This window comes from Panthera pardus, unplaced genomic scaffold (genome assembly GCF_024362965.1).
Source record: "Panthera pardus isolate Hobbes unplaced genomic scaffold, ASM2436296v1 HiC_scaffold_6, whole genome shotgun sequence".
Taxonomy (NCBI): Eukaryota; Metazoa; Chordata; class Mammalia; order Carnivora; family Felidae; genus Panthera; species Panthera pardus.
In genome coordinates this window covers 49,690,070-49,714,467 of record NW_026526991.1, presented here as the reverse complement: position 1 = coordinate 49,714,467, position 24,398 = coordinate 49,690,070, and the positions used below count along the sequence as shown (strand labels likewise).

At 39.2% G+C, this 24,398-nt stretch overlaps 1 protein-coding gene across 9 annotated transcripts in view; it reads right to left on the bottom strand.

Annotated features, from left to right (window-relative positions):
* The window catches only part of GRIP1 (glutamate receptor interacting protein 1), a 682,822-nt gene that overhangs the window by 582,884 nt on the left and 75,540 nt on the right, over nucleotides 1-24,398 (bottom strand). The window lies entirely within an intron of this gene.

The window sequence follows — 24,398 nt, the reverse complement described above, 5'->3', positions numbered from 1 at the left end:
AACATTGCTTAGCATTCAGTAAGGCGTTGGCACATAAATCTAATGCACGGGTTCATACACAGGATAAAGTGAAAGGGTAAAGCAAAAATGATCATAATTTCAACATCATCTAAATTCAAATCCTCTAAATCCTGGTATTATTCTCTGGAATTTTTAAAAAATAGAAATAAAATTTTTTGTTATAAGCTGGTCAAAATGCTCATCATAAAAAATCAAAATGAAGTCTTAACAAAGTGTCCGGTACATAGTAAGAACTCAACAATTGTTTTCTATCATTGATTCTTAGCACAAACTTAACTTAGGGTAAATTCTTGAAAAGTGCAATCGCTGATCACAGAGACATATGCATATTAAGTCCCTAAGAAAGTGTAATCTTCAGGGCCATCATTTACTAGAGCCTCTTCCAAGACATGAAAAGAGTTCCCAAATTATATTCACATGACCATATGTTTTTATAAAATTTGTAAAAATCAGATCTTTAACTGCACCTGTTCTGACTGCTGTTGACTTCCACTCCAGTTTCCCTTTCATCCAACTTCCCCTTGTATTGAGTGGTTCTGAAATAGCCATGGGCATTTTTGGATGCCAATAAGGGCAAACTGAGTTGGGAATTCTACTTTAGTTTACTTTAGTTTATATATGGACTTTGAGGTCACTTCCAAAGACAGTGATAGCTATTCCAGACTAGAAATGCCCAGGAATATTCCTACTGCCCATTATCCAACTCACCTCCCCCCCACACAGGTGATGGCACAAGAATGCCTCCTGCCAAACTTGGCACCAGAAGTATGTGGGTAGTGGAGGAGAAACAGGACTTGAAATGTATAGAACCTCGTGGCACCTGGGTGGTTCAGTCAGTTAAGTATCCCACTCTTCATACCAGCTCAGGTCATTATCTCATGGTTGTGAGATCAAGCCCCAGGTCAGGCTCTGCCCCGAGTGTGAAGCCTACTTGGGATTCTCTCTCTCCCTCTCTCTCTCTCTGCCCCTACCCCACTTGTGCTCACTCTCTCTCTCTCAAAAAATGAACATTTAAAAGAAAAAGAAAGAAGGAAATTATAGAACCAGAAACGAATATGTAGAAAATCCTTCCAATCATCAGGGGTCTCAAATTGTAAGTGAAGGATTCAATTCCGTTTTCATCAGTGCCTAGACTAAATGGAAGGAATCCTGTGTCTGGAATATATTCAGTAATGTGGGTACATTCAATTATAAATACAACAAACCTATCGTAGTACTACAAATAGCAAATATATGTGTGTGTGAACTTAAGTTTTATGAATCCCAGCTAGTACTAATAGAAAGAAATTTCCATCTACCATGCTAGAAAACTTAATTTTATCTTTCTTGTGCTTTTGTAGAAAATAACACAAAATCAGTGTCATATGAAAAGACAATCAAAGAGTAACCAAATAATATAAGGAATAAATTATTACAGAAAAATGTCAGGAAATTACTAAAAATGTTACTAAACATAATCTGTACATTCTGGGCAATTGTGAAACACAGAGGAGGCATGCCAATGATTTGAGAGAGACAAGACTGAGATTTAGGCCAGGATATCAGCAGGAGAGGGGGCAAAAAGTTGCAAAAACATTTTGGTCGTTAACAGTCAACAGACATATACAGTGATGCATCCTGAGCCAATCACTGCAAAGCTGTTGTGAGCCAAGTCCTGGAGCCAAACTGACTCAAGTTTGCCACATAGATGGTCCAGTCCTTTGCATTTTTCTATTAGAAACGAGTCTTTGTCACTTGGTTGGTACACAATGCTCTATCATGGTCAAATAGTCTTACTATGTGTATTTACACGACTTATCTTGCACATACATTTCATTTAAATGTTTTAGCTCTAAATGCCTTGTTTCTCCAACTAAAAGATAAGTTGTTGATAGGCAGGAAAAGTTTTTGATGAGCAGACTTTTGTATTAGATTAGATTAGATTAGATTAGATTAGATTAGATTAGATTATATATTTTATACCCCTCACCTAGGAAAGAACCCACAGTTGTTGTTTTTTAATTGAAGTGCAGTTGAAACAAAATCTTCCATTAGTTTCAGGTGTACAACATAGTGATGTGACAACTCTGTATGTCATGCTATACTCACGACAAGTGTAGCTACCATCTGTCACCATTCAACACTATTACAGTATCACTGACTACATTCCCTATGCTGTACCTTTAATTTCCATGACCAATTCATCCCATGACTGGAAGCCTGTACCTCTCACTCCCCTTCAACCAAAGTATTTTAAATGAGCAGTGTTTAAAACAAAATCTAAATTCCTTAAACCACTGCCACTTCTATAGTTTGAACCGCTAAATTCATTCACTCAACAGGAGTTAAATACAAATGCCTCACTGGATGTATCGTATGTCCAGCCCAAAGCACATCCCATTGTCATGTTTTTAAATGAACATCAGAAGACTTGTGTCTTCATTATTTCCACTCACCCCCACTCTTCTTGAACTCTCCCAAACCTCCTCTATATTCTCATGTTTCTCTTTCATCCAATCCTCAGATTCCTAAAAGTCACATACACATATAAATACATTCGCAGTTTATGAACTGTGAGCTAATGAGAAATTTGAGAAACAAATTCTATGTTTTGAGCTGAACATAAATTGTAGCTAATTCTGACCCCCCACTGGGGCCTTTGAATACACTTAGATGATGACTGAAAATATAATTGCAGAAACAGAAGCAGGTTGCTAATTACAAGGAACATCAATGGACAGCTCCCAGAGAAAGATTTCTCGATTTTGATGCAATTATGAAAAAACAAAATATAAACATTAGCATTCCCAAATCTCCCATGCTTCGGATCAGGTCAGATTTTCATCAGGATACATCACCAAGCCTACAAAATTTAAATTTCTTTAGGATAAAATTATCTTAAGAAAAGTTCTGAAAAGTCCATTGCTCTATAACATAGCGGTTTAACTTACAGTGTAACAAGAATGTAGCAGAAAAATACAAAAATGATTAATATTCAGCTTGAGGAATTTTCACAGAATGAGCACTCTTAGGTCATCAACCCCCAGTTAAAGAGACAAGAGCACTACCAGAAGCTGGGAAGCCCTCATTGTGCCTAGCCCACATCACTACATCTCCCCAAAGTACACCACTATTCTTAGTTTCAACACTATAGATTGGTTTTGCCTATGTGTGAACTTTCTATAAGTGGGAATTATCCAATATACACTTTTTTTGTATCAGGCTTCCTTTTCTCCTAGTTATGTTGTTGCATATAAGAATAATAGCCCCAACACCCAAGTTGTGTAAAACATCACCGAGGAACGCCTTCCTTCAGTCACTATAGTTAGTTTGGCAGTGGGGCTCTTTTTTCAATGAAGTTTCACATTTTAGACTTTTAATTCCAATCCAGTAAGTATCTCAACAGAAGTTAATAAACAGATTCAAAGGTGGGGAAGGGGGAGGGGTTAGGATGATTTTTTGATAGCGTAAAGTACATATTCACACGTACAAAAAGGGAACTACCTTTCGTTACCTTAAAAAGGGTAACAATAAAGCCCTGTTCTCTAAAGTTCTCTTGAAAGTTTGGTTTAAAAGCAATTCTACAGAAATGAACTGTAGAAACTTCTAAATTATAGGTCAATACATATGTATCAAAATCACATCTTCTTTTTTTTTTGATTTAACTGTTTTTGATTATGTAATCTGAAATGACCACCCCTTGTCCTGCATCAGCTTCTGCCTTGGGTAATTATGTTAACAGCTCCAGTCTTCCTCAAACTGGTCATATGTTCCCCAAAGAGACAATGCTTTTGTAAGAGTTTCCATCTTCCATGCATCACACTTCAGCACTGCTTTTTGCATCTGTCTCAGACCAGCTGTTTTCTATTTTTCCCCAACCATTAAATGTTACTAGATTAAAGCCGAAAAGTATTTGCCTCAAAAGCTAAGATAAAAAATAAACAAAAACAACTAACGAAAAACAAACACCTCTATTTTTAAAATACTGCATTTCCGCCAGATTGCTCATTTTTCTCTTGTGCAATGACATTTTCATTTTCTTTAACTTGATTTGACTTCTAACCAAGTTCATTCTTAAATTACAGGCAGCTAAGCCTTTGAAAATTTTATCTGCGGTTTTCAGGATCCACGGGGACAAATGGCAAAGTGGTAGACCGTGACACGGCCACAGCTCAGCCTGCAGAAGCCGGCCAAGCCTTATGCCTTCGGCCGCATGCCTCCACTCGTCTGTGCTAGGTCAGTAGCTTTACACCATCTGGGTTGCTGCCCCAAGATATATGATTTACTAAACCCGCTGTGATCCCATGTGTGACTCTTCCCAAGGAATTAAATAGGAAATGCACTGCTCTCCCTAAACAGCAATAAATCCCAAACATTTTGATCCCCATTATACCACTTGAAGATTTGCACAAACCCCCAAACCCCCAAAGCTTCTCTTCTATTTAAAAAAAGCAGCATGGGGGCAGGGGGGGGGGGTGCAAAACAAAAGAAAAATGTGCCATCTTGCAGGTACCATCACCACTAGATAATTCTGGAATTACTTTTGCTTTGATATGAATTCAAACACTTTGGGAAGGTGGAAAGAAACTCAATGAGTGGACCCAGGAGTAAAAGTGACTTCCTAACCTGGTTTATGTGGCAAGAGCCTGTACTGACCAGCACTGAAAAGTTAGAGCCCTACAGCTCCTGTCTTCATGAACTCATAAAAACATCTCCCAATGTGTTCTAGGGCTGCAATCCTCAGCTTTGAGAGATGTTGTGTTATGGGCTGAATTGTGTCCCCAAAAAGATATATACCTGTACCTATGCATGTGATTGTGACTTTATTTTGAAACAAGGTCTTCGCAGATGTAAATCAAGTTAGAATGAAGTCATAAGGGTAAGCCCTATCCCAATATGACTTATATAAGAAAATTGCCATATGAAAATGGAGACACACACAAAGGGATGGCCATGTGACCACAAAGACAGAGACTAGAGTAAGACAGTGCAAGCCAAGGAACACCAGGGATGGACAGCCAACATCAGAAGCTAGAAAGAGGCAAGAAAGGATTCTACCAGAATCTCAGAGGCAGGGGCCCTGCTGTCACTTTGATTTTGGAATTCTAACCCCCAGAACTGTAAGAGAATACATTTATGTTGTCTTTGTTTTTTAAATCTTTATTTATTTTTGAGAGAGAGCGAGAGCGAGAGAGCTGGAGAGTGACGGGGGGGGGGGGGACAGAGGATCCAAAACAGGCTCCACGCTGACAGGACAGAGCCCAGTGCGGGGCTCACACTCACAAACCGTGAGATCATGACCTGAACTGAAGTCTGGTGCTTAACCAACTGAGCCACCCAGGTGCCCCTATTTATGTTGTTTTAAGCCACCCGGGTTGTAGTCCTTTGTTGTGGCAGCCCAAGGAAACAAGTATACAGTATGATGAGCACATTAAGCAGAGTGCCAGCAAAGCTTCTAAAGTGCCCCTTGTTTTACAAGACTTCAGACTCCAATCAGAAGAGTCACCATCTACTATCATGCACTAAATGTGCTCAATTCTCAGTTCTTTATGATGAGATGCAATACTGAAAACAGTTAATCAATTTGCTTTTTCAAAGCATTTTGTACTTATATTTGAATGTGAGTGGCTGGCATTCTACACATTCGCCATACTTCAAACAATAACGGCAACCGTATATTGAATGTCTCCCACGCATCAGGCACTCTTCTAAGAATTCATATGTATTACCTCATTTAATTAGTACAACCCGATGAAATAGTAATATTATTATCCTTCTTACATCAATGAGGAAACTGAGGCAAAAAAGAAATGCACTTGCCCAAGGTCCCATAGTTACAAAGCAGCAGAACCACAATTCAACACCCTACAGTCTGACTCCAGAGCATTCGCCAGCTTGCAAGAGTCCCTGCTACAAGTTCACACTGGATGAAGTGACTACCTAGCTTATCCACGTTACCCTTTCTACTCAGTGCCTTTTGTCTTTCTCCATTCTTCCTGCCTTGCTCTCCATTACCCCATTTTGGGCACTGGCCAAATTACCACTAGGCAGTATAAAGGACCTACGCATAGCAGAGCTGAGCCCTTCCTGCAAATGTGCAGTTTCCTACTTTTCCTAGGGCAGAGAGGTTAAGTATTTTTATTTTTATTTTTTTATGTTTATTCATTCTTGAAAGACAGAGAGAGACAGACCACAAGCAGGGGTGAGGCGGAGAGACAAGGGGACACAGAATCTGAAGCAGGCTCCAGGCCCTGAGCTGTCAGCACAGAGCCCGACGCAGGGCTCGAACTCGCGAAAGGTGAGATCATGACCTGAGCTGAAGCCGGATGCTCAACCGACTAAGCCACCCAGGCACCCCAAGTATTTTTATTTAAAAGGACTGCTATTCCAATTGAATTTATAATAAACAAAACTCCTATTTATGTCATTCAAGCACTTAAGCAGAGAAGGTGATAATGTCCGTGAGCATTCCTTTCAAATGCTTAATGTACATAATGCCTAATCAGGAGCTGGCCGTACACTAGAGTGGTTTTCCCAAATTCACAAGCTGGAGGTGGTCCCTTCTTCTCTCTAAATCCCCTTAAGCTTTAGTTTATGATGTTTATCAGAAACTACTTTCTATTATAATTGTTTGTGTTCATGTGTCACTTCCCTTTTTACATTACAAATTCCTTGACGTCAAAACTACATTTTATGTCTGTCTCCCCCACAGCAATTTCCTTGGTGCTTTGCATAAAGCAGGGGCTCAAAATACATTTGCTGAATGAATAACTAGATAAATATATAACAGCCATGATATTAGGCAAGTGATCCTACTGTAATAATATGCTGAATTCTAGACATAAATTGATTATTCAATCCATGCAAAGCAATATAAAGGAATTTCACCTAAAGAATCAGGTTCCTATCTAATTATAAAAACTGTAAGTTAGATTGAAGGTTGAAAAGCAGAAAAGACAAAAATTTAGCTTTGCAGCAAGGTCTTGAGCTACCTTTATCTAACCCAAAGACATGCTAAAAAAATAAAGACTCTATTTAAAAAGACAAACACACTGATGCAGGTACTCTAATGGCAGAAATGACTCAGCTTGGCTTTACACAGGTCCTTTACATTTGCCTAGACTGTGAGATGGACTACTCAAAAAGAAGGTAATCTATAAATAAATAAGTAAAATGCCTATATTTTAGGTTTCTTAACTCTCAATCTTATCCTTTGTGTGTCTGGGCTGCATTGTGTTATATTGGGGGCTATCACTCCTTTTACCTTTGGAAAAACCGGATTCTAGTTCCAGTGCCCCTACATAGTAAAAGAAAAGAGCTAATACTCATTGAGGTTTTACAGAGCACACTTTTATGCTATATTATCTCATTTTATTTGGACGATATACTGTGCTTTTGTGGAAGAAACAGATCAAAGATGCTAATAAATTCATTTCATCAATGGCAGTTTTAGGACTCAAATCCAATTCTTTCTATCTGCACACTCGGTACCCTTTATCCACTCTTTGTCGTAACAACAGCTAACTGCCTTACCCAACATTCATTCTCCACTTCCTCCTGACTTTGTGTGTTATAGTAAGATCACAACTAAAAGCATTCAGGCTCTCGGATGGCTCTGCATGATTCTCACCTTGCAGTACTTGAATAATCCTCTCCCACTTGATGTGAGCTGGAACTAGTGACACGTCTAATAAGTAGAACAGGGCAAAGGTGAAGTGATGTCACTTACAAAATTATGTTTAAAAAGGCTGAGGCTTCTATTTTAGACTACCCTCTCTCTTCTCACATTCACCTTGAGGGCAGTCAACTGCCATGTTGCAACCCTACCCCTGAAGAGGCTCTCATGGCAAGGAACAGAGGAATTTTGGTCATCAAAGTAAGGAACCAAGGCCATTAGTCCAACAATTCATTAGGGATTGAATCCTGCCACCAATCACATGAGGGGGCTTGAGTGGATCCTCTCCCAGTCAAGTCTTCATACAAAACCACAGCCCCAACTGATACATTGATTGCAGCCTTGCAAGGGTCAGGACAGAGACGGCCAGCTCAGCCTCTGCCCTGAGCCACGGAAACTAGGAGATAATAAACATTTGTGGTTTCAGCTTCAAAGGTAGGATAATGTGTTATGCAACAATAGACAACTAACACCATTCCTTTGAAGCTGGTAGGGACTATAAGACTTCTGAGATATAAGTAGAAGTCCAATGAATGGGACTACTGGAAAAACTACTTTGTGCTTAATAGAAAGGAGCAAACAGCTGTCATGAGCTTTTGGCACTTTTCCCTTCCCTTTCTTTCTTCTTGGAATGTAGGTGTGATGCCCGAAGTTGCAGCCATCATCTTGTAACCAGGAGCACAAAACCTACATGCTAAGAAAAGCAGAGAAGAAAGGGAAAGAACTTGGAGCATCTCTATGATGCCATCCCCTTGACATTTTGTTACAAAAGAAAAAGAAACCTTATTTGATTGTTATTTAGAGTCAAATATGATTCTAATTTATGCCTTTTCCAGCTTTGTCTGGATCTTCTGTTTTCTCTATAAAATCAGAGGTGACTAACATCTCCCCCTTCTTAGAAAGGTATGTTGAAGTGCTTTGTTCTCATAAAATGCAATATAAATATAAGGCATTATTATTACTTTTAAGAATTGAAAATATTAATATGTAATGACAATACCAGGTATAACATTACTGACAACATATAGGTAATGTTTAATTTTAACTCTCAGTAATATTTTAAAAATCAACATACTAATAAGTTTTTGAAAAAGTAAATTATTTGTAGGTAATTATTTTAATAGTTATATCATAATAAAACATTTCATTTAATGTAACTCCATAATATAACCAACACCAAGTTTTACATCTCTCCCTTATGCTATATATGGATTTGATGAGGTCGTGTCTATGCTTTCTAAATAATTCACAAAAGATCTGAAATATAAGTCCAATAAGTAGCAAGTTAAATTCAATACCTATACCTCATCAGCCAGTGTCATCATGCAACTTACAGGGTATTGTGCATGAAGTACTTAAACAGTACTGCCCTTGGATGCTGCTATCAAGGGTATACTTAATGGTGTTACCCAGGAAGTCTCATGGTGTCTGTGTTTTTGCACAATGGGGTATCTATTATCAAATCAGACTCCAGGCAGGAAGCACCTCTTCCCACCAAGGGAGATTTAAAACCTGCCTCTATCTTTGCAGCACACAGAATACATCGATTACAGCAAAGAAAACACAGATGGGGATGTTCAGTTTAGAGATACAGCATTATGTGACCACAGCCAGCAATTTGCAGAGCAAACTCAAGAGAAGCAAAGCCACACTTAAGAAATCCAAAGATAAATCAAGCCTCTAGCCTATACTTAAAGACTGTATTGCAAGACCATAAGAAAAGAGAAAGATAGTTATAATGAGCCTACAGCAGAAAGCAGGCATCTCAGCAGATGCAAAAGCACAGGGGGATCTAGTCTGAACCAAAATCATTTCCATGTCCCCAGTGGTGATAGACTCTCACCAGGGCTACGTACCAAGGAGAAGAAGGGACTAATATCAAAAGCTATTATATGGTATATACAATTTATCATATGTAAGAACCTAGAAAATTATGAGATAGTCATAATCAGTTGTAGGTTCAACTGTTTTCAACAAATCTTCGAACTGTCCTCATAAACTATCAGAAGTATAACGATGCTAACAGTTATTGCATACTTACTAAGTGCCAAGTGTTGTTCTAAGTGCTTTATGTGTACGAATTCATTTAATCCTCACAACGTCTAGGAGTTAAGTGTATTAGTATCATCCCAAATTAATAAATGAAGAAATTTTAAAAAAAGAAAAGAAATCAAGTAACCTGCCCACCTGCCCATAAACTAGGAGGGGAGAGAGCTGTATATGGATAGGCTTACTTCAGGCCACCACACTAAGAATACATTGATGTTGTTACCTGTTAGCTAGATCACCTGGACCCTACCTGGCTGCTGGAATCAAGATATCATTCTCCAGTATGAGTAAACCAAGTAAACAGCCCCTTGGATAGAAATTTGATTAATAAGCCTTATTTTTAAGTCTGGGAAGGCCAGCCATGTATTCTGGTTATCTACTGCCAGGAATAGACTATTTCAAAGCATCCCAAACTTAGTGGCTTAACATTACAACGATCATTCATTCTATGCTGCTCAGGAATCTGCAATCTGGGCAGGATATGTCTCTGCTCCACACAGTGTCAACTGAGGTGGCTGAAAGGCTGTTGGGGCGGAACATGACTCTATGCCTGCAGGTCGGAATCATCTGAAAACTCACTCTCTCATTTAGTTGATCACCAGCTGTCACATAGGACCTCAACTTGAGCAGTCAGCCAGCATACCTATCGGCATGCTTCCTCAGAGCATGGTAGTTAGATTCTAAGAGTAAGGATCCTAAGAGAATAATACATGGCATTTCTATGACTTAGTCTCAGACGTCACATAGGATCACTTCCAACTACTGGTCAGGGCAATAAGAAAGTTGGCTCAGCTTCAAAGAGAAGAGACGTGAATCCTACCACTCAATGGAAAGAGTGTCAATGTCATATGTAACAACAGCTTGCAATATGAGATATATCGTGGCAGCCATCTTTGGAAAATATAATCATTCACACTAAGGTAACAGAATTATAGCTTTTCAAAAGCTACATGTGATGGGCCTACACGATAAATACAATAAATACGATACAGATGGCCAACAGACACATGAACAGATGCACATCACTTACCATCAGGATAATACAAGTCAAAACTACAATGAGATATCACCTCACACCTGTCAGAATGGCTAAAATCAACAACACAAGAAACAACAGGTATTGGCAAGGATATGAGAAAGGGGAACCCTCTTGTACTGTTGGTGGGAATGCAAACTGGTGCGGCACTGTGGAAAATAGTATGGAGGTTCCTCAAAAAGTTAAAAATAGGGGCGCCTGGGTGGCTCAGTCGGTTAAGCGTCCGACTTTGGCTCAGGTCATGATCTTGCGGTCCGTGAGTTCAAGCTCCACGTCAGGCTCTGTGCTGACAGCTCAGAGCCTGGAGCCTGTTTCAGATTCTGGGTCTCCCTCTCTCTCTGACCCTCCCCCCCCCCTTCATGCTCTGTCTCTGTCTCAAAAATAAATAAATGTTAAAAAAAAATTTTTAAAAAGTTAGAAATAGAACCACCCTATGATATAGCAATCTCACTAATGGGTATTTACCCAAAGAATACAAAAATACTAATTTGAAGGGATACATGCACCCTAATGTTTATAGCAGCATTATCTACAATAGCCAAATTATAGACAGCCCAAGTGTCTATCGACTAATGAATGAAGAAAATGTGGTATATATACCACAATACAATGGAGTATTACTCAGCCATAAAAAAAAAATGAAATCTTGTCATTTGCACCGACATGGATGGAGCTGGAGAGTATAATGCTAAGCGAAACAAGTCAATCACGGAAAGACAAATACTGTATGATTTCACTCATCTGTGGAATTTAAAGGAAAAAAAACAAACCAACAAAGAAAAAAAAAAAGAGAGGCAAACCAAGAAATAGACTCTTAACTATAGAGAATAAAGTGATGCTTACCAGAAGGGAGGTGGGGGGGAGATGGGGGGAGATGGGTGAAATAGGTAATGAGGATTTAGGAAGGCACTTGTTGTAATGAGCATAGGGTAATGTATGGAAGTCCTGAATCACTATATTGTACACCTGAAACTAATATTCCCCTGAATGTTAACTAACTGGAATTTAAATAAAAACTCAAAAAATAAAAATAAAAATAAAAAAATAAGTTATGTCAACAATGTCCTAATTAAACACCTTATAAGTTATTTAAAAATAAAATGCTCACTGTTCAGATTTCCATTATAAAGCTCCATTTCATTTTACAACTTAATTGTATGTGATATCAACTTCCTGGGGACCAAATGTGAGGTTAAATCACTTTTCTAGTGGGAATAGTCAGGGAAATGACGACTGATATCATAAAAGATTTGGATTTTTCCATCATGTTAAACTGGAAAAAATTAGCACTGCCGCTGAGGTTCTCCAAGATAAAATTTCATTTTCAGTAACACCTTACTACCTCTGAAACATTTCATCCTGCCTTTAAAAAGCACTGTAAATCAAAATCTCAATTCACTCTACCAAGTTGGCATGTCACTGTAGATCCTTCAGTGAGGACACCAGAAAACAACTCCGTCGAGGCACCTGGGTGGCTCAATCAGTTAAGAAAACAGCTCCATCACTGTAACTCATGTGCCTCTGGTCAATGGTCAGCAACAGTTATTGATTTCATTCTGACTACAAGTGCTCAGTATTTTTTGTGTCTAAAATTCAGGGTCATCTTTTTAAATGCGCTGCTTACTTTTGCTCTCCGTCATCGCTTTCACCCTTGAGAGATACTGTTTTCCAGCCTCGGATGCCCTTCCCCCAGCTGACCTAAATCTCATACATCACTTAATTCAATCACAAATCTTGATTTCTATACTCCTGAATACACACACATCCACACTCCGTGCAAGAGATACATCTGTAGTAACCAAATTCTTATCTGAATATTATTTGGAGACCTACAGAAATTCCAAGAAGCTCAGAGAGACCATGTGAATGCAGAGAGACAATACACAAGAGCTTCCCCTATTTAGCGTTTGTTAAGCAAGTTAATAAAGGGTTCAGCAAGAGTGTTTGAGCCTTCTGGCTCCACAAGGTGAAACTTAACAGGGGCAGAAGAAGGTAAAATAAAGTAGAATTGCTGAACTCACGGATGTTTCCAGGCAAGAGGGAGGACTGAGAACCTAGGGGGCAGGATATCAAGGGGGAATAGCTTGGGAAGGGGAAAAACAGGATTTATTGTCTCCTTTGGTTGTTGACTGTGGTAACTGCAGCACCGAGAACAGTTCCTGACAAGTAGCAGATATTCAACCAGCATTTGTTGAATGAATAAATGACAGTAGTACATGATGAGGGAGCGTAAGACAAGCTGAAAAGCCTCAAACACCCCACCCCGACCTCAACCAGGTGGGCTATGTGTGATATTCCTCCTGCACTCCTGGCTGCCCAAGAACAAAAGAAAGGGGAAAAACAAAAGACTAACTGATAGAGATCACAGCCCTGCAGGACCTAAAAGTCTCCATCACTCCTCCATAGTAATGTGGGAAACAAAGGCAGAAGGAAATGGCAGATAGAACTAAATTTCCTTATAACCTGCAGCCCATTGACAAATACTTGAGGCAGGCAGAGTAAAATGTTTCTCCAGGAACTCCCTACTGTCTTAATGCTAATGCTTTGCTACAGGGAAAACCACCTTAACTTGACAATAGCTAGGTCTCCACTGTCTTGAGAGTCTTCTTTACCATATGAAAATCTCACTGGAAACTTCCCCCGGACTTTTCCTCCTCCAACCCCATAGAATATAACCAGTCTCTCCTGGTGGTCCCATGGCAGCTCTTCCTGCCCAAGGGTCCTGTCCCCATGCTTCAATAAAACCACCTTTTGCACCAGACATCTTCAAGAATTCTTTCTTGGCCATTGGCTCAAGACCCCACAAACCCCACTATCACCCCAAAAAACCTTATCAGTACATAGTAGTAATTCTCAAGATACAATGCAATGAGAGATGGGAATCCAGGCTTTCACTCCTTTGAGAGTAGACCCTGTCCTTTAGACCTGCGCCTTCTTATCAACCTCCCAATCTCTCTCCCTTTTTACAAACCTCAGCCAGAGTAGGATGCTAACCTTCTCCCTGCCTGGAGAGCTGAAGAACACAGTTGCATCTCCCCACGACACTGTAAAGGAATATCTGTCAAAAGGAAATTCGTCCACATCGACACAACAGGTCATCTTTGCAGCCCCGCTCCTTTTGGAAATGAGCATTACCTGGAGCTTGGTCTTTTAAGCTCACTTGCCTTCTACAAGGTCAAAAGGTCACAGAGTGGTCACCAAAGCGTGATACTTGCATATCTTCTGCTCTTCCCTGGACCCACTACAAATTAGTAAGAATGAGGTTCTTCCTTCATTTAAAGTCTTAGAAACTTCCTCTTTCTTTCAGCTCCTCTTTTCTCTGCCCATCCTGATGACCATTACTGCTCTCAGAAATGCCCAGTCAATAGCGCTAACTACGTGGTAGGCCACAGATGGGCTTTTTCTCGTCCTTTATGCCCTTGGTAAGTCTATCCTGATTTCCAAGCCTGCCTCAGTCACTAGATACCTACCTATGGCCAGGTCATTTAACACCCAGGATCTTTGTTTCTTCACTCATAACCCTAGAGGTCAGAATAAATAAACTTAATAGTCTCTTCTAGGTTGCAAATTCTTTGAATCAATAAGTAATTAACAAGGGCACTCCAAAGAATAATCTTTCTGATAGTGTAAAAGAATGGCGTTAGTTAACTCTGTCTTGTAATCTAATGGCCATTTACTTCTTTGACCAATAAATAACTAGGCACTTATTGTATACATAAGTTTTGTGCTGCTTCCCTGATATTCCAGAACTTGTATTTATGAATGATATCTCCTTGAGTTTTCATCCATGGTTTGGAAATGTAGGTTCTTGTTCCAAATTCTGATAAACTGCATGGTTAGCTCACTCATCTAGTTATTCATGAGACAGTTAAAAAGCTAAGTGATTACTGATGAACTCTCAATAAAGAATGACTGATTTGACTACTTCATAATGGAAGATACTCAGTTTTTGAGACTTGCTTAACTCTCTGAACTAGAGTAATGGCTAGGCAAGCAAGGGGGTGATCAGAACCTTCATTTATAAATATATCCATAAGCTGAATGTCATCATAACTATGGCTTGATGGGCACTTACTATGGATCAGTGCTTTATAACCCACCTTCAAAACAGTCCTCTGAAAAAGGTATTATTCGTCCCATAGAACAGATTACAAAAGACACAAAAGGTTTTAGACAATTATACTGTGAATCATAAATTCCTGACTTTAAAGCTCTCGTTCCCAAGAGTCATAAGCAATTTCTAACCAACGTTCTAACATTTCTAAGTTTTTGTTAATCTGATATTCTTGTATGTAAACTTGCTTCTGCTTCACAATTAAAATGCAAACTTACTCACTGGAGACTCTCTTCTTTGTTATTACTCTGAGTACCCAGTTGTGGCACAGTATAGGAAGTTTTTACTGAATAAATGCAGTAAGGTTTTTTGCCTTGTTGAAAATTATCAAATTTGAGAGTTGTCACAGTGAAGATCAGTGTGTCCTTGGGAGGGAGCCATGGTCATGGAAATCTTCCCCAAGCAACAAGCAATTAAAGGGGTGTCTGATCTGTTTGCCTTCAGGGTTGAGAATAAAACCCATCTGTTTCTGCCCTTATACAAATGGCCTAATGGCAAAATTATCTTCAGTTCCTCAGATGAATACATCTAAATAGGTTATTAATCATCATTACACAGAAAACCTTTTTAATCTCACGCTTAGAGAACTTTTTTAAGTCTAATATGGTCAAATTAAAATACGATGTTTCTAAAGTTAAGCTTCACGTTTGCTTTGGATAAGAAGGAAAAATAATGGAAGATATTAGTTGATTACTGAGAAATGGGATCCCTGGCTCCAGCATGATCTGGCTGGCAGCACCCAAGCCTTTCATAGAATTTTAGTTACAACTAGAGAAGTAAATACAATCAACTCTATTGATTGCGGCAATGTGGGAGGCAGGGAAGAAAAGTGCAAATGATTTAAAAGAAACTACAAATTCCACAGGAAAATGATAAAACTGCAAATGTACAGTTAGATGTTTTCTGGTAAGTTTTCATAGAATTAAAATAAATGAGAGTATTTCTGCTAGTTCTAAGCTCATTATATTCTGCCTGTTCCTGACTAGTAATATGTTAAATATATTTCATTAAAGAGCATGGCCCATAACAAGGATGAGGGAAATACCGCTTCAAGTTGTGCAGTTAGAAACAGAGGGAGACATGGATTTGTTTTGAATATCTGGGAAAATGTTGTTAAAGTTGTAAAAATAAAGTGTTTAAAACTTCCAAGTTTCCAGCTCTGGGCCACGTTTGAATAACACAGAGGAAATTAATACAAGCCTACCAACATAAAGGAGTTTATGTACTACTAGAAAGGAGAAACAAAGGAAAAGGAAGCTAACAAGTGTGACTATTCTGTATATCAAGCATTAAAAGAGGCACTTTGTAGCCATGAACTCATTAAACACTCACAACAACTTGGACAATTATTCCCATGTTACATCATTTTCCCAGCATTATCCCCATTTTATGCAGGACTCACCAAAGCTCAGAAAAATTGGGTACCTTGCTCACGTAGCAATGTGGTTAAGCTGGGATTTAAAACCATTCTATCTGTTCCTTCCACTACGCAAACAAATATATCTAAATACAATATACAACAGACTGGAAGGTAAGGGTTGCTTGTAAAAAACAAACTATGCTCAGGAAGAATCAGCTTTTTCATTTATGTGGACTCAACAAACATCTGCAACAGACAAAAATCGATCAGTAATGATTAGAGATGTGGCTTCATTTCCAAATTAGGGAGAAGGTGGCATTGTCACGGTAGGTAGGGGAGGAAAGAAATATTTCTTCCATGTAGCTGAGTGAGGGGAAATCAAGGAGTTATATGTAATAATGTCAAGTGTCAAAGTAAAATATGGAATTATTAGTTAAAATACTCATTTCTGTAAATAATTATTATTTCTGAATGAAAGGGCTAAGGAAAACATAAAGACAGCTTTGGGCACAACCAACTTTTTCAATAATGGGCAGCATATTCACAAGTCATATTGTGAGAGCCAAATGATATATTAATAGCAATGTTGAAATAGAGCCAGTTTGATTTTTAATGGTGATATAAGAGCCGCACAAAGCAATTCAATTCATCCCAAAGTATACTTAGTGATAATAAGTATATTTTAATCAATACTAACTACATCAATAAGAACACTGGAATTTGTCAAACTGAGCTGTTTTTTTGACTCTCCGGGGTGTATTCAGCCAGAGCCCGTCTCAATTTGGATTCCAAATTAACAACAGTAACGGGAGCTCTTGGCCTGAATTTTAGCAGTTTCCTGAAAGAGAACATGCTTCCACTGAACAGGATACATTCAAACATTACTCAATATAGAACTGAAATGAACAGAAATTTCACATTTCCAAGAATATTATGGGTATGTTTTCTTAGGCATAGATTGAACTCAGTTGAATATCCCATGCACTAAGGGCCATGGTCTGCTAATGCAGATATTCAGGAATGAGTGCAAAAACTTACAGCATGATTCATGCTGATCGAAACCTGCAAACCTCCTCCAGAACTGTGAATTTATTCTTGGGGTTGCACAATTCTTAAAGAATCAGTAATTCTATTCATTTTAAGATAATTCAGTAATAGAACAAGAATAAGCAGGCTGCATTTGGCAACCATGTACCTCACTGGAAGCCTAATGCCTGCATCCTAGAACAGTAATTGTAAATTTTTTTTTCATCTTTCTTTTGTTTAGCTTTTTAAGACAATTTCAATTTCAGTACATGCAGATATATGTCAACTCAGAAAGAAAGTGCAACCAAACAGGCAGCTGGCTCTTTCAGAGACATTTAAATACCAATAAGTCCCAAGTAAAAGACTGGTAAATCTATTCCACAAATGCTTAAGATAAACCATGTGCTGTAAACTAACAAGACCTAACACACATCTATAGGGCACTCCACCCACAAGAGAATCCACAGTCTTCTCGAGTGCACATGAAAACATTCTCCACAATAGACCATACGATAGGCCATAAAACAAGCTTACAAATATCTTTAAAGGAATAGACATTATACAAACTATGTTTTCTGCCCACAACAGAATGAAAGTAAAAATCAGTAACACAAAGAAATTTGGAAAATTCAAAATTACGTGGAAATTTTTTTTAAAAAAATACAACTTCCAATTAACCAATGGATCAAAGAAGAAATCACAAGAGAAATTAGAAAATACTTTAACATGAAAGAAAAGGAAAATAAACATACCAGGGGTGTCTGAGTGGCTCAGTCATTAAGCAACCAACTCTTGACTTTGGCTTAGGTCATGATCTTATGGTTCGTGGGATCAGGCCCCTCACTGTCAGCACAGAGCCTACCTGGGATTCTCTCTCTCCCCCTGTCTCTGACCCTCCCACCCATGCATATATGCATGCACTCTTTCTCACTCTCTCAAAATAAATAAACTTTAAAAAAAAGAAAAGAAAAGAAACATACCAAAATTTACAGGGTACAGCAAAAACAGTGCATAGAAGGACATTTATAGCTAGAAATATCTATATCAAAAAGAAGAATCCTCTCCAATCAATAACCTAACCTTTCACTTTAGGACACTGGAAAAAGAAAAACAGACCACACCAATAGCAAACAGAAAGAAGGAAATAAAGATTAGAGCAGAAATCAGTAAGATAAAAAATAATTTAAAAAAAAAAGACACAGAAAATCAATAAAACCAAAAGTTGGATCTTTGAAAAGATCAACATAATTTACAAACTTTTGCTAGCCTGACCAAGAGAAAAGAGAGAGAAGACTCAAATTACTAAAATCAAGAATGAAAGCAAGGACATTACTTACCAACCTTACCGAAATAAACAAGATTATAAAGAAATACTACAAAAAACCAGGATGCCAACAAATTAGAAAATCTAGATGAAACAGACAAATTGTTTAGAAATAATACAAACTACCAAAACTTATTCAAGAATTTAAAAACATTTTGTATGGACTTATAACAAGACTGAATTAGTAATTTTAAAACCTCCCCAAAGGAAGGCTCAGGCCCAAATGTCCTCACCGGTAAATTTTACCAAATATTTAAGGAAGAGTTAATACACACAAAAACTTGTATACAAATGTCCATACTAGCATTATTCATAATAGCTAAAAGGTAGAAACAAGCCAAATGTCCATCAACTGATGACCGGGTAAATAAAATGTGGTATATGCCAACAATAGAGTATTTTATTTGGCAATAAAAATGAATGAACTGTCAATACATGCTACTATGGATGAACCTTGAAAAACTTGTGCCAAGTCAAAGAAGTCAGTCACAAAAGACCACATACTGCCTGACTCCATTTATATAAAGTGTCTAGAGCAGGTAAATCTACAAAGACAGAAAGTAGATTAGTGGATGCCAAGGGCTGAGAACCTGGTGGGGAGGCAATGGGGGACTGACGACTTAATAAGGATGGGATTTTTTGAGGAGGGGGGGGTAATGAAAATGTTCTAAAACTGATTGTGTTGATAGTTGCAGAACTCTGTAATATACTTAAAGCTCCTGAATTGTACACTTTGAGTGAACTGGTGAATTGTGTATGTAAATTGTGCCTCAAAAAGCTTAAAATATGAATTAGCAATCTGAAACTCTTTCACAATGGGAAAAAAAAATGAGACCTCTGACTACATACAAAAGTTCTAGGGGCCAGCGACCACCTGAGCCAAAGCAGTACGGCTAAGATACTCTGATGGTGCCTATGTTGCCTGATGGCCTTGGCGTCACGAGGGTGGCCCTGCTGAATCATCCGTTCCACACCACCATCACCGCCACCTCACCAATAACTCCCTTGGTACATGCATGAATAGAAAAGCCCAGACCAAATTTATTGATTTCCCTCCCCCTGACCAGAGTGGAAAAAAAAAATGGCATGAAGTACAGGAACTGTTAGTTCCTGGTACCTAGAGATTAGCTCATGCTGGAAGACAGAGCAGAGTGAAATTAGGGAATCCCTACAAGTTATAACCTCATTGTTTGTATTATCCTCTCTGGATTTTGGAACTGTGTGGATTTCTCTCACGTTCCCACTCCTTTGAGTGACATTCCGCCTAATGAAAGAGGCCCTCTCACCCTCACAGCTCACTCCAAACCTGAGAAAGACCCTCACTCCCAGAAAGAGCTACTAACACCTGCCCACGTAAAAGGAAGAAGGAAGAACCAGCACTGACCTGCCATGTCCCAAGAATTGTGGCTCTAGTTCCACCACACAGCTTCCACATGAAGACCTAAGAAGATACACCACACAGCTTCCACATGAAGACCTAAGAAGATACACCACACAGCTTCCACATGAAGACCTAAGAAGATACACCTGGCAATTCCTGAACAGAGAGACTGACCGAGAAAAAAGAGGGAATCCTTAAATCTTGACTCTTTTCCAATACTGGAGTTTTTGCCTTTACTCAAAAACTTTTAAAAATGGAAACTTTGAAAAAATCTGCAGCACAAGAGTGACATTTCTCTAAGAATGTAATGCAAAATCCTCCTCTTCAGTGGTTTTACAACCCGGCATGTAATACATAGAGCATATGCGATACACAGAGCTGTTCCCACCAAGATTCAAGAGGACGTTTCTATTAAATAAGACTAGGCAGAATAAGAAAAGCGAGCAGTAAAATGAAAAGTACAGCGGAAGTAAAATTCAAACCAGAAGCAATATAAAACAGGCTCGACACCAAAGAAAATGGAATAAGGATGGAGAACAAAGTTGAGCAAAAGGATGAGTCTACGGGTAACCATTTGGAAAGTCTGATCAGAATTCCTGCCTATGAATAACAGGTATTCTTGAAGTAGAAACCAAAGCAAATGATTTTATCGGAGTGGGAGAAAATGAAACACTTGTCTATTTTAACCTTGCAGGAAAATAATTTTGAAAAAACTTAAGGCATTTTCAGCTGGGATACAAGCCCAGGTCTGTATGGCCCCTAAATGTGTGTTACTGTCAGTCACACTTTCAAAACCTGAAAAAGGACTAGCGATTGCCATGTGCTCAGCAAGTTAACAGTTTTTTAAAATCTAGAAGACTTATTGGGGCGCCTGGGTGGCTCAGTCGGTTGAACGTCTGACTTCGGCTCAGGTCATGATTTCACAGTTTGTGGGTTCGAGCCCCGTGTCGGGCTCTGTGCTGACAGCTCGGAGCCTGGAGCCTGCTGTGGCTTTTGTGTCTGCCGCTCTCTCTCTCTGTCCCTCCCCTACTCGTGCTCTCTCTCTGTCTCTCAAAAACAAATGAAAATGTTTAAAAAAAATTTTTTTTAATGAAAATCTAGGGGCGCCTGGGTGGCTCAGTCGGTTAAGCGTCCGACTTCGGCTCAGGTCACGATCTCACGGTTTGTGAGTTCGAGCCCCGCGTCGGCTCTGGGCTGATGGCTCAGAGCCTGGAGCCTGCTTCCGATTCTGCGTCTCCCTCTCTCTCTGCCCCTCCCCCGTTCATGCTCTGTCTCCCTCTGTCTCAAAAATAAATAAACGTTAAAAAAAAATTGAAAATCTAAAAGCCTTATCAATCATTTATGAACTTTGTTTTCTCAAAGAAAGCAAGCCTGAGTTTGGATTCTCCTCTGTAATAATAAATGCCAGAAGACATTGGAGTAATGTCTGTAACTATGCTGCAACCACCAGCCATATGTGGCTATTTGAATTAATGGAAAGCAAATAAAATGCAAATTTTAGTCCCCAAGTGGCACTAGCTACATTTCAAGGGTTCAAGAGTCACACGTGGCTACTGGCCACTATAGTGGACAGCACAGATGCAGACTATTTCTATCACTGCAGAAGGTTCTACTGATCAAGCTAGCCCATCAAGTTTTGAATAAAAGTTCCTGACCAAATAATTGCATGGAGAAGTTGGAATTTCTGTTTGAGGTTAGCGAAAGTATGTTTTAGACCTTTACAAATCTCAGAAAATATACTGTCCCTGTAGCTTTCTGAGAAAAAGGCTTGTCTATGCATACAACCTGGCTTACCAGTCTCATTTTAAATTCATGACCACAAACCCCAAATGGACAATAAGAACTGCCTGGAATTCTGCTCTGTATCCCGGAAAAGTTCACTTCACACATTCTTCTTTCAAACTCAGCCCTCCCTTCCCTGCCCGCCTCTCTTCTCCCACTCTCCGCAGGTCCCTCTGAACCAAAGACATCACCTCATTCTTCATAGAGAAAGCTGGGGCGCCTGGGTGGCTCAGTCAGTTAAGCGTCTGACCCTTGATTTCGGCTCAGATCATGATCTCGCGGTTCAGTACGTGAGTCTGAGCCCAGCCTTGGGGCTGTCAGCGCAGAGCCAGCATGGGCTTCTCTCTCTGTCCCTCTCTCTCTGCGCCACCCCTGCTCACACGTGCTCTCTCTCTCTCCCTTTCTCAAAATAAATAAATAACATTTTTTTTTAAAGAGAAAATAAAGCAACTGCATAGGAACCCACCTGCATCTGGTCCATGTTCCTCTGCAAATGACGAAGAGCCCCAGCGGCTAAGACAGTGCAACCCCTTCAGCTGTACCTTGGCCCTCTGTCCACTTCAGAGATGGCACTTAGGCCATTATTCCTCTCTCCCCAGCGGCACTGATGTCTCCTTCTCTACTGGGTCTTGCCCACCAGCATTTAAATAGGCTCCAGAGCTTTCTTTTTAACGAATGGTGTTTACAAGCTCATATATACAGAGAACAAATTGGTGGTTGCCAGAGGCAGGGGTTGGAGGGTGAGTAAAATGGGTAAAGGGGTCACAAGGTACAAACTTCCAGTTATAAAACAAGTCTCAGAGATGTAACGTACAGCATGGTGACCACAGTTAATAACACTGTATGTCTGAGACTTGCTAAGAGAGTAAAAGAAAGTTCTCATCACCAGAAAAAAAATTCTGTACCTATGTATGATGACGAGCATTAACTAGCCATTGAGGTGATCATTTTGCAATATATACAAATATCGAATCATTATATTGCACACCTGAAACTAATATAATGTTGTATGTCAAATATACTTCAGGTTTTTTGAAGTAAAAAAAAAAGAAGAAGAAGAAAAAGAACAGAAACAGTGTTTGGACGCTAAGTGCCCTCCAGACATGACCTCTTTTTTTCTGCCCTCCTCAATCAGGTCTCCGATCAAAAGATTTCTCCTCAAGGTACCCTTCGCCGACCATCCTATGCAAAGCTACCCACACCTCATATGCCCACATATGCCCTCTATAACGTTAGGATGCTTTCTTCATAGCACTTTTATATCAGGAAGAAAAAACAGTTCCATCTCTACAGACCTTGTCTGCTGATTTATACCCCACATCTCCAACGGAGCAAATAATAACCATAATAAAATAACAATAGTTAGTGTGCCATGATCCAAACACGATTCTTATTCAATGTTCACAGCTTTGAGGAACATACTATTAATGCCTTATTTTATTGTCCAGAAAACTAAAGCCCAGGAAGGTTATGTCACTTGCCCAAGGCCACACAGGTAAGTAGAAAAGCCAGGCTGAAGCCCAAGCAGGCTTTCCTCAGAGCCCATGCTGCCTCTCTATATTGACAGCTCTACAAATATACTTTTGTTTGTTTGCCGAATGAAGTTTTTGGCCCAGGCATCACAAAACAAAACAAAGCAAAATTATAATTCAAGAATAAGAAGATTAAGGAAGTGAACTTTGAAAATAACAAAAGGTATAAGATAAAGGTAAATTGCATTACCCACCAGTAAGGAAAAATATAGTACAGAATTGCCTAAATAATTAAGGCACATATGGGAGCAAAAAGAGAAAGCTAAAAGGAAAAAAAAAAAAATACTAAAGAAAGTTTGTAGTAAAAACAGCAAAAAACAAAAATATAGAGAGAATCAAGACAAAATCAGATATCATGGACCCATCTGCTCACAATTCTTATTAATTTTTGGTTGTGACGTGAGGTGTTCTGGTAACAGGTGACCACACATGCTACACTGCACACTCACTGCCCTGGATGTCTGTCCTATGCCTCCTTCCACCCGTAACTGTTCTCACGCCGTTGTCATTTCAAAGCCCTCACTTTTTAGGGGCGCCTGGGTTGGGCATCCAACTGCGGCCCAGGTCATGATCTCACGGTTCGTGAATTCGAGCCCAGCATCAAGCTCTAGGCTGACAGCTCGAAGCCTGGAGCCTGCTTCAGATTCTGGGTCTTCCTCTCTCGGCCCCTCCCTCGTTAGTGCTCTCTCTCACTTTCTCTCTCTCTTAAAAATAAATAAACATTAAAAAAAATTTTTTAAAGCCCCAACTCTTTTCTCCTCCCTCCCATTGAGTTTTTCTGGATTTAGGAACTTAAACATTTCTCTCCTTGATTTCAAAAACTTGCTACAACTCACAGGGTAACAAGCTATGTTACAGCACACATTTATATCATGTATTACTCGATCTTTTCCCAAGTTTATTGTTACTTCAAACTAAACTGGGACCAAATTTGGGGGGGGGGGGGGGAGGCAACTCTGTCACATACATCTCCTTATCTCCTCAGGACCTGTCACAGTATTTTATACATAAATTAGATAAATAGTGGAAGGCAAGCAGAATACCATACATATTCAATTATCGAATACCTATGACAGTATCATAAAAAAATAAAAGAATACATGTTTCTACAGAACATAT